Below are 13,046 nucleotides of genomic sequence, written 5' to 3'. Positions count from 1 at the left end.
TATTATTATTATTATTATTTCATTTTCACTCATTTGGTTTAAATAAATTTGAAAATATCATTGATGATGATGACCGAAGAATATATAACTTTTTATTTTTTCTTGTTAATGATAACAAATGACAAATGGATTATCTTACAAGATTAAATGGTATTTTGACAATATTTGTAAAAATAATTTGAATATTTAATTTAGATAACTAATTGAGGAAAAATGACATATTTGCTACCATGTATGGTACATAAATGAATATGATGATTGCTTATTCATTTTTGTTTGATGTTATTAATATTTAAATTACTTAAGCAATATATAATTATTTAATATTTTTAATGAATTTATGTAAATAAATATTGATTGAAAATTTTAGAGTACGTACTTTTTAATTAAATAAAAATAAAATTTTAATTAAAAATATTATAATAGATATTTAAATAAATTTTCTATATAAATTAATTTTAATATTAAAAGTCTATTAATACATGTCCTTTTTGGTTATTTGTCTCAAAAAACACTTCTTGAAAAATATTATCCAAACACAATTTGTTTATCAACAACATTTTCAATGAATTTATCAAACACAAATTGCTTTTCTTCAAAAGTACTTTTCTAAAAAGCTATTTTATAAAAATGCTTCTCAAGTAGTGCTTTTGAGAGACAACTGACCCAAACAGACATGTATTAATAGACTTTTACTGCTAAAATTATTTTTATAGAGAAAATTTATTTTAAATATCTATTATAATATTTTTAACTAACCCCACTTTGTGGGAATACACTGGGTATGTTGCTGTTGTTGTATAATATTTTTAATTAAAATTTTGTTTTATTTAACAAAAAAGTACTTACTATAAAACTTTTAATCAATATTTATATACATAGATACATTAAAAAATATTAAATGATGGTATATTGCTTAAATAATTTAAATATTACTTAAAAATATCAAACAAAAATAAATTTAGGAATTCTTTCATAAATTAAATCACGACATATGAAAAAATTCACCACATGATAACAAATATGTCACTTTTCATGAATTATTTATGTAAAAGTACGTATTCAAGAAAAAAATTCACAAGTGCTTCCAAAATATCATTTGATCTTGTAGCGTGATTCGTCTGTCATTTATTATCATTAATAATAAAAAAATAAAGAGTTATATATTCTTTGATCATCATCATCATCAACGATATTTAGAATTTTATTTAATTAAAATAAGTAAAAATAAAATAATAATATATAAATCATAGAATGAAATAAAGAATATGATGTAATATATATATATATATATATATATATTTATATTTATTTATATATATTAAAAGTGTAAAGAGGCTTAAAAATATTATTTGGACTTTTTATCCTACATTAAAAGTATTTACTTTAGACAAAATTTCTTTTCACTATTTTTTCTAATATGGAAAAGGTACGAATATACTCATGAACTATGGTAAATGGTACGTATATGCCCCTCGTTATACTTTGGGTACGTTTATACCCTTGCCGTTAATAATTTTGTACGAATATACCCCCTCACCCTAACGGTTTACCACGTGTCAAAATCCTAACGGTTGAACCCTTTTTTCAATTTTATTAGCCTAAATAATTAAATTATCCTAAATCATATTCCATATCTGACCCAGACCCGACCCGGTCTATGGAATTTTTAGGAGAATCCACAATAACTCTCTCGTTCCCTGAAAATAAATCTAAGAAGTATCTTCAAATCGTGATTTTCATTCCTCCAGGCGTGACTACAAATTCATGTATGTTTCTCCATCTATCATGTAAATTGGAGTAATATTCTCTAGCCTTTAACATGGTGACTACTGAGATTCAATACAGGATGTAAGTCAGTTATCAATTTAATATAAAGAAAAAGGTTATCATCATATATAAGAGTGTGAATTCTTGTTTTATTTCTGTGAAAAGGTTGAAACTTCAATTGAATCATTGAGCTGTAATGGAGAAAAAAAGAAAGATTCCACCTTCCAGTTTTGTGGCGGAGACGTGAGAATTTTTTGGGGCGAGGAGGTAGTGGTTGATCGGAGTGGATGAGATTTTCTGTTTAAGACCTGGACTGTAGCGATTTCTTTCGGATTATCACCAGAATCGACAAATAGCGATCTGGTTCAGCTGGTTTTTGCTGGGTTAGGCTGGAAATGGTGTTTTCGGCGAAATTCCACCGGAGAAAGCACTGTTTTCTCTCTGCTTTTTCCTCTCCATTCTCTCTCTCTCCTCTCCGTTTCTTTCTCTCTATCTCCCTCAATCTCTCTTTCTCTATTTTAACTTCTATTCTCCCTTCACCATTTTTCTCTGTTTTTACTTTTTCTCTTTTGTGTTTGTGGGTGTATTCAGTGTGTGTTGATTGTTCCATGGCATCGGGTCGGATCTGGGAATTTGATTTAGGATAATTTAATTATTTAGGCTGATAAAATTTAAAAAAAGGTTCAACCGTTAGGATATTGACACGTAGCAACCCGTTAGGGTCAGGGGTATATTCGCACCAAATTATTAACGGAAAGGGTATAAACGTACCCATAGTATAACGAGGGGCATATATGTACCATTTACCATAGTTTAGGGGTATACTCGTACGTTTTCCATTTCTAATATTTAAAAGTTTAAATTTAATTAAATATATTTATGGTAAAACCTTTTCTTATTAGAAGGTCAACAAAATTAATGACAACTAATACTTTTTTCACTAGTTTAAGCTTTCTAAATCAACTACATTTGCTTTTGAGAAGATTTGAAAAATCTAAAAATAAATATAAAACCGTTAGAAGTAAGAAATGTTTAAAAAATATCACATTGTAAAAAGTTTTTAGCAATAAGAATGTAATCAATGGTATTGTAAATATTTGACTTTTAAAACTAAAAAAAAAAATTAAACATAGAAGAAAAAGACAAATAATTGTACCATAAATATGGTTTAAATTGATTTGTCCTCTGACAGCAAGGGAAAAAGCTACTACATGACAAATTCAAAAGTGATGATTCATCAACCACTTGAAACTTTTGATGGTAGTATATATATATATATATATATATTCCTACATTAAAATATTTTTTTATATTTACATTATTATATTAACGTATGAAGAATTGTTGAAAAGTGATTTGAACTTTTTACACTTCATTAAAAATTTCCACAATAAAAAAAATTATTTAATTCTAAATAACTAAACGTTATACGTATGAGGCACATGTGTGTGTGTGTGTTTGTGTGTGTAAGTGATAGAGATATTTTTGTCATAAATTCTCTTATATTTTTGTCAAAATTCTCTAATAGTTTAGCTTCTAAACTCATATTTGATCAATATACATTGATTAAATCGTGAAATGATCTTTAAATCATAATTTTTAAACTTAAGATTTTGGAGTTTTTCTAGTAAAGTAAAAAGTGATATTTTGATGATTTCTAACTCATTTTCAACTCCATTTTTATGGGATTTTAGATTTGAGACCCTTAAACTACTCGTAAAGTGATTTCATACTAAAATTTCTAATTTTTCTTTTATTCTCGAAGTTGATTTTCTGAATGAGTTTTGAACCCGAACTAAAGTATATCAATACGGGTATTATTTGGCTCATATTCATGTGTAGAAGCTATTTTTGATAGATTGAGAGAATCATGAGATCACTTGGAAGGAAACAGTTTTGAGTGGAGAGTTTTTGGGCTTTCAATGCTGTCTTGAGGTAGTTATGACTTAACTTTCTTCTGACTTAACTAGTTAGAGAACTTATTATGTAAAGCATGCTATGGGCTGAGGGAAATCTCATTGCTTATATCATTTAGATTGATTATTGTTATTGTGATGCCTAGGTTGGTGTAAAACAAATTGTGAACAAGGAAACTAAATACGGACATTGAAAGAAAACAAAAGAAATAATAAATAGATAGACACAAAATATGAAACTGAAAGCAACCTAAAGGTATATTAAACCTAAAGACCTCAATTGTATTGATTCTTGTAATGCCCTGAATCTGAATACCCAGAATGCTACACAGTGCTCATGACCCCGAAGGACCACAAGCTAACCCATGACTGATATCTGTAACTGAACACTGCATAATATACTGTATGAATAAGGAAATATAGGCTGAAAGGCCATAAGGTTCAAAATAGTGACATAACTGATAAAAATATAACATCTGGATGGGGTATGGAATACCCAAAACAACTGAAATAACTGTCAGAACATGATAGTCTAAAAAGCCTTTAACTGATTGAACTGTCTGAATAAAGAGTTGATGGGACATGTCCTAAACTAACTCCAACTAATAAATTAATTAATGAGATAATAAAGTAATGGTCATGTCCTCAAAGGATGAGGTCTCACTACTAACTCTGACTGCTGAGACTAGAATGCTACTGATGCTTTGGAGCTCGTAATTCTAAACATATGGTATAAAATACCATAGCACAAATGCGTCAGTACGTTTGAATGTACTGGTATGCATGTGAGGTAGGCTGAATGCAAAGGGTTCACATGCATGAACTATACTAACTGACTAGATAACATGAACGTGAGAATGCATGCATGAATACATAATAATTATAACCGAGTTCGTGACAACATGATTAATGAACCTGAGTACTAATAATGTGAGATATTGATAACTGTATAAATAAATAACCGATACTGAGCGACTGTAACTGACAGTCTAGGTTCTGATGGAACTAGCTGAGTTTCGTTCTACTCTAAGTTGACTGTATCTAACAGTCCTGAATCTGATGGAACTAGCTGAGTTTCGTTCTACTCTAAGTTGACTGTATCTAACAGTCCTGAATTCTGTAGAACTATCTGAGTTCTATTACTAAGACAGAATGACTGGATCTGATAGTCTTAATTTTGTAATTGAAATTGTGGGAAGTAGTTATCTAACCGACATGCCCCTAATACGCCATTATGGCTGAGTTGGGGTCCAATCTATAACCCCAATTGGAAGGGTGTCAATACCGCATCACCGGTAAGGACAAGCTGTGAGTGACCCTAATCTGACAGTATCCCCAAAAGAAAACGGTGGGCCCCTCATCTGACAGTGCTTATCCATCTCATCAACCCTCATCTGACAGTGTTAATGTCTCAATCTATGCTGACTACATAGTTTTGGAATGCAAGGATAAATTCTAAGAATCACACCCTCATCTAGCAGTGTGTGTTCCCATCCTTGGGTTCACTCGGTGCTAATCCCTACTCTTATCTAAATAGACACTGGACATGGATTACTGAAATGAACTGGATTAAATTAACTGAGTTCTGTTGACTGATGGAATAGTACTGAGATTATTGTATTACTGAGCTTTCCTGAGTCATATGACTGGCTGAGTTCTATGGATCGTGGCTTGATTGAGGTTATTGTGAAATTACGACACTAACTCTAGGCACACAACTATATTTTTGGGTACAAGTATCCCCAGGACTCGATGGAAAGAAACTGACAAAATCATGACTTTCTTAAATACATGACCAACATCACAATCCTTAATTCATTTATTAAGGCATTTCATCAAACATTTGACATGCATGAACTTGTACATAAATGGGGATTTCATATTATCATATTAGTATGACACTTTTCTTTCACATAGGTATGTAGTCAAACACATGGGGAACATGCTTTGGTTATACAATCATCAACACATCTAATAATCATGGATACATCAATCAACTTGTAAGTTGAAAGGGGGTTTTTCATGATTTTTATGCAAATCTTCATATACTAGGGTCGACCATTGAAATATGTAATTTAAAACATGAATCAAAACCCCACAACATCATGAACACAAATTTTAATTCAATTTAAATCATGAACATTCATCAATACACAAATCTAGGATTTTGGAAAGAGATTCTTAAGCTTCATGGGTGAAAGAGACCCATGAATCAACACATGACATATCTTGATTGTGAGTTTCTTGAACTTCTTGGACTTGAAGAACTTGAATTTCTTGGTTTATTGAAGAAGGATTTGGATCTTGTTCTTGGGGGTTATCTTTAAGAGAAAAACCTAATTTGATGTTGTGAATGAATAATGAACTTATGAGCCTTGGTCTAACATAATTAGGGGTTAAAACGGGTGGAAAAAGACCCAAATACCCTTTAAAAAAGACTTAAAATTCACTGAACGGGACCTGCGATGGCTCGTACAATGGTCCGTCACTGGCTCGATGGTTCGTCGTTTCGACCGTCGAATGTAGACAAAAAAAAAAGACTCACTGCCTTATAGCGACGACTTGGGTGATGGTCCATCGCAAGTTTGATGGTCCATCGCAAGTTTGATGGTCTGTCAACCTATCTGTCGCACCTTATCCAGGAGGTTGATCCGTCAACCTATCTGTCGTACCTTATCTAGAAGGTTGACTCACTACCTTTGCTGTGATGGTCTAGGCGATGGTCCGTCGCTAGATCGACGGTTCGTCAACCTGTCCGTTGCACCTGGGCAATTCTGACAGCTCTGAGTAAAATGTCCATAACCTTTTACTCCGATACCAGATTTGGACGAAATTGGTATCATTGAAAAGATAATTCAATTTCCTACATGATAAAAAGTAAAAATCTTTAAAATTCCATGTGTAAAAAAATAGATTCATATTTCAAAGTAAGTTTCTAACATTCTTGGGACGATTTCAAGTTAGGTAGAAGTATGGGGTATTACAATCGTACAAAGCACCTAACTCATACGATGACCTCAAGGGAAATTGATATACCTCGCAATCAATGTTTTTAAGCAATGATTCACCAAAAGCTTACCAAGCTCTCAACTCTCAAAGAGTATTTTCAATGTTCAACATAAACTAAGGAATGAAAGACCTAAACTAGATATTTTTAGTCTTGATTAATTATTGCATTAATGACCCAAAAATGACACTTACATGAAATTGTAAATATAGATAGAGTGCCAAAAATAGTTAAAATACAAATCAACTACTTCCATTGCCCTTCCTTCACTATTTCAAGTAATCTTCAGGGCTTGGAATATCTTCTTTGGCATAAGGATATGTTTTAGAATCTCTACCTTCATAAACAATCCTTGTACCATTTGAAGGTCCTGAACATAATTTTTTTGTAAATAGTATTGATGAAACTTAGTTTGCATCATTCTCTTCTTCTTCAAAAGAATTTGTCCTTAAATTTAAGGGATCATCATCAAGAGTATCAATGGGTGAGAAATCACAAATATTAAAGGTGTTGTGGACTTGATACTCCGAAGGGAGGTCACTTTTGTAGGCATTATTGTTGATCCTTTTGAGCACTTGGAATGACCCATCACCTTTTGACATCTACTTGGTCCTTCTTTGAGTGGAAAACTGCTTTTTGTGAAAGTGCATCCACACCCATTCACCCAGTTCAAGCATAATTTTCTTTTGGCCTTTGTTTACCTTTTTGGCCACATATTGTTTTCTCTTCTCAAAGTGAAGTCTCACCTTCTTATGCAATTTCTTCATAGTTTCTACCTTTTGTTTTCATCTAAGCTCAAAACATCACCTTGAGATAATCGGGTGAAATTTAAAAGAGTTAGTGGGTTAAAACCATAAACAACTTCAAATGATGTCATGCTAATAGTTCTATGAGTAACTCTATTTATAAACAAATTCAACTAAAGGAAAATACTCCTCCCAAGAGGTCAAAATTCCATGTAGTATAATGTGAAGCATGGAATCTAAGGTCCTATTCACAATTTCGGTTTGACCATCGGGTTGAGGGAGACAAGAAGTAGAAAATAATAACTTGGTACTAAGCCTACCCTACCATTCTTTCTAAAAAAACTAAGAAACTTAGAATCTCTATCACTTACAATGGTTTGAGAAATTCCATGCAATTTGACAACCGTTTCAACAAACAAAGATGCTACATGAGAAACTTTATCCCATTTATGCCATGGAATAAATGAGCCATCACTGAAAATAGATCAACATTTACAAAAATGCTATATCGTCCCCATTTTGTTATTGGCAAACCCAAAACAAAATCCATAGAAATGTCAAGCCAAAGTCCTTGAGGGGTGGAGTTGGGTATACAAACCATGAGAAAGAAGTCGTGACTTAGCACTCCTACATTCAACACATTGACCACAAACTCGAGTTATATCTTTGCGTGTTTTGGCCAGTAAAATTGTTCCTCAAGAATCTCTATGGTGTTATCAATACCAAACTGACCCATTAACCCCCCCATCATGGCCTCCCTCACAAATAGTTCCCTACAAGAGCTCAAGGGCCCATATAATCTGTTTCCCTTGAACAAGAAACAATCAAACCTAGAATAGAGAGTAGAAAATCTGTTCTTATGCCATCTTTCCCTTTCTCATTCTTCACAATATTAGAAGATTTTAGCACACATGAGTTCATTAAGATACTATGTCTTAATCATTCAAAATCAAGTCATTAAGAAGATAATGTATAATCAATACATACGTCCAAGACAATGCATTGACCACCATATTGTCCTTTTCCTTCTTATATTAAATTACATAAAGGAAAGTCTCAAAGAATTAAATCCACTTGGTGTGCCTTTTGTTCAAATTTTCTTGGTATCGAAGTTTCTTCAAGGACTCATGATCAATCCAAATAATAAATTTCTTGGGCCATAAGTAATGTTGTTAATTGATCAATGCTCTAATAAAATCATACAACTCAAGATCATAAGTAAGATAATTTAAAGTTGCACCTTTTAGCTATTCACTAAAATAGGCAATGGGTTTTGGTCTTGTATTAAGATGACTCAAATGCCTACTTTTCTAGCATCACATTTGACTTCAAATATCTTTTCAAAATTGCGCAATTATAACAAACGAATGGACCTAAGCATTGATTTCAAGGTCTAATTATCCTTTACTTGCTCATGGTATTAAACCCTTTCACAAAGGCTTATCCTTTGGATTACCTCCTTTAAGAGAGCGACTATGGTACTAAACTCTTTGACAAATAACCTATAAAAATTAGCCAACTTGTCAAAGCTTCTAATATTGATTATGGATTTTGAAGTTGGCCAATTTCTGATGGTGTCTATCTTGGATTCATTCTCTTCAACATCTTTTGATTTCATATCAAATCCCAAGAATACAACTTTATCTATACAAAATGAAAATTTTTTCAAGATTGGCATAAAATTTTTCTTGCTCAAGCACATCATAAAACACATCTCAAATTCTTAACATCTTTATTTAGGGATTTTCTATATACCAAGATATCATCAAAATAAACAATAAATTTCCCTATGAAAGTTTTCACCACATGGTTCATTAGGCCGATAAAAGTTCTAGGAACATTGGTGTAATACTACTAAAGTCCTTAAGATCATATCTCAGACTTAACATAGAATACCAGTTTGAAACTAGAAATTTACTCTCAGAACGATTGGTGACAATGACCTATTGTGAGATAGAACAAGTCATTCTATCATTCATTTTGAGCAAATCCAGGTCAAATCATAAAACTTGACATTTTTCCTTAGTGTCTATGAGTGGAAACCATAACCCATTGAGGGATTCCTAGAGTTATGGGATATGGTCACGGTCACCAGGCTTCCTTACCCTTGGGAACCAATGATTCACTCAGAATGACTTGTGGTGCCAACCAATGAGTTTCTATATATGGTCGTTGGGATAGAACCAGAAAGTCAACCAAAGTCCTAGCTAGCTAGGAGTCCAACAAATGAATCATTGGTTCATAGTATGAGTCGGGTGTTTCGTTCGACATGATCTGCAGTTTTTAAAAATAGTTTGTGAAGGGTATTTTCATACTTTCCTTATTTACTACACCTAAGCCACATTGTTTTAAGGCTTCTTAGGAGGGTACTAAAGGGAGACAAGAGCATTTGTTCCCTCATTAGCCTATGACACTTAGAATAAAATTTCAAAAGGTGATTTATCTCCTGAAAATATAAAAAAAATTAGGGTTCTCCCCAAAGGCTTTAAGGTCTATGCTCATAGGTAGAATTCTCCAAATCTCTAAGTATGTGGGTATTCAATAAGGGACTTATTTCATCATCAAACCCAAAAATTAATTTTACAAATTTGTTTCTATAAACTCCATGAATTAGGGCAAGGTCCTAAATATCCCAATTTATGATTCTTCCAGTACTTATGATTCAGAATATCTTATGACTATCAATAACACTCTTATGCATGATTTTACTAGGTTTTTCATAAATGTTTGGCGTGTTATGAACTCACAGCCCTATATTCTTATAAAATTAGAATGATCTATCCAATCGAGGCATATTTTATGATAAATTTTTAGTACACCCTATTTTCCATGATTTTCACATGATAGTAAAATACACATAACTAGTTCCATGATTTCATCCATATTCAGTAACAATAAATTAAACTAGTTCATATGTTTTACTTAAATTTAAGTATAACTATGAGCACATGTATATTTTTATGGGAGTATTACATAGCACCGAGAGGGCACAAGTTCAATTAACCCAAGTTCCAGATCATGTGCCGCCATAGGTTAAGGGGTCCTTGCAGAGAGTTTCTCCCTTCTCCTGAATGGGCTCATAAGTGAATTCATGCGTCATGGTTTTTACCATTTTCAAGGTATATAACACCCTCCCAAATTGGTTACAAGTTGGATTCTATGTTACTTATATGGTCTATGTTGATTACGAGAACCTCTCATAGTTTTAGACTCAATGATTGTACATAAACCCCAGTTCAATTTTACTTTTATTTAAATTATATATATATATATATATATATATATATATATATATATATATATATGAATATATAGCTTCATTGTACTTTAGTTCAATTTTGTATCTAAGTATAGTTTATCAGTTTTTCCAACATGTTCAAGTCATTTTATAGGTTCATATTTCGTATGCTCCTACTGATTACATAATTCCTACTGATTACATACTTTCTCTCTGTGTTGTATCATTTTTATTACAAGTTAAAAAATACTCAGTATTAGCCCATAGTTTGTATGTTACAATTCCATCTCAACAGTTATCAGTGGTGAATCCTCGTTATCCATGGATAAGTCATTATATTATTTCAATATTTGATTTTAGATACTTAGAGTTACTTGGGGACTTGTTTGAACAACTCTTTAGTTACTAGAGTCTTTCAGATAGTGTTATATATTCTAGCTTTTAGCTTAAGTATTAGTATTTTTCTTCAAATTTCTTTGATTTTAGTATTTATCTCAGATTTAGTTTAGTTTTTACCTAGTATTACATATATTTAGTGTCATCATTATTATACTATGCCATGTGTTAGCTTGGAGTCACTTCTGTTTCTAAGCACTATGTTATATCTAGGGTATAGACTCAGTTTATGAAAAACTTGGTAAAAGATCATCAATTTTAAGGTATCCCCGAGTATCTAAAAGTCGTGTTGAGTAGCATATCGCTCATGGATATTAAGAGCACCACACTTATATGGGGAAGGCTACGAGACATTTTAGGAAAGTCTCACTTTCTTTATGTTCATATTGTGAGATAGAGTGTAAGCTCTATTTATCCCTCTAACTCCTGCTTTATGCATTTACAATGAAAATGCTTTGTATAAAAGCTAACAAATAAGGAATGGTAATGGAAATCATCAAGCCCCACTAGCTCCAGAATATCCCTAGATGAACAAGTTATTCATACTGAATTTATGTCTACATTTCAAGTGCTTGTTTAAGCCATGACCAAAAAGGAAATCATCAAGTTCTTGCACCTTCTAATCCTAATGGGAATGCCGCTTCTGTGAGAGTCTGAGACTTTACTCGGATGAATCCCCTAGAGTTCTATGTTTCAAAAAGTGGAGGAATATACATAGGATTTCATGGATTAGGTTTAAATTTCACTTGAATTTTGGGTATTACTTTAGTTAAGAGTTTGGATTTAACCGCCTATTAGTTGAATGAGGTGTCTCAAACCTAATTTAAATGGTGTAGAAGGTAGACGTGTGATGTAGGCTAAGTTGGTTTAGGTGAGTTTATCACTTTATTTTTGGACAAATTGTTATCCTGTGAGTTGAAGTAAGCTAAGACTGAGGAGTTTATCAACTTGAAGTAGGGTAACATGCATGTGTAAGAGTACTCACTAAAGTTTACTCAACTCTCCTAATATGTCCCAGATATGGCTACTGAGCCAATAACTCAAATGAGTAAATTTGTTTCAAGTGTTTCTAAGTCAGTGGCCAAGGAGTATAGGACACTATGCTTGTTAGATATATGGATATCTCTAGACTACTGACTCATACCTAACAAATTAGAGAAGAGAAGATAAAAAAGAAAGAGAGAAAGGCTAAGATAGCTAGAATAGGTAACTTTGACTATTCTTAGTAGAAGTTGGATAATGATAAATACTTTCAGTATTGGTAGATATATTTTTCCCCAACACCATTATCTACCAATGTTCCAACTCCTACGCCCAAACAAGACCAGAAAGGTAGAGTGCCATATAATAACACTCGTTGTGATTTTTAGAATTTCTGTGTTTTGACCATTTTTCCCTTCACATAGTTTTTTTTTATAGAATTTATGAATTATGGGAATGGTTTTCTTAGTTACCTATGCGTTCAAGTGTGATTTATATGAGTTTGTAATTTTGGAATAACCTTAGAGTTATTAGCTTAACTTTACTAAATATTTTGTGATTGAGCTTCGGTTGGTGATTCTAACAGTTTCATTAGATCGAGAATGTCAATTTTGGATTAGTAGCGTAGTTAGTTTATGCCTCAAGCCTTTATTTTGCATTTTGGCCTCTTAATCGACAACTAGTTAAATTTTGGTTAAAAAGGGTCTCGAAGGCTAATTCATTGTAAATGATACATTTTCAAAAATTTGATGGTTCTATTAGGTCCAAATGTCAAAATTAGTTATCTAGCATTACTAGTTTGTTTCTCTGGGGTTCCGAATGAGTCCCGAGGGTCCATTTAAAGACTTTTTGGACTTGGAGTTGCTATTATTTGGTGCAGGCCTTCTCCATCATCGTATTTGTAGCTTGATACCATGTTTTTGATGAAGAAATTCCTTATATTTCATGAGAGAGAAGGGTGGGGGTAACATGCATTCATAATAAAGAATAAA

The sequence above is a fragment of the Capsicum annuum genome, chromosome 11, assembly GCF_002878395.1.
Source record: "Capsicum annuum cultivar UCD-10X-F1 chromosome 11, UCD10Xv1.1, whole genome shotgun sequence".
In the NCBI taxonomy this organism is placed as follows: Eukaryota; Viridiplantae; Streptophyta; class Magnoliopsida; order Solanales; family Solanaceae; genus Capsicum; species Capsicum annuum.
Note: the sequence above shows the minus strand (reverse complement) of the source record.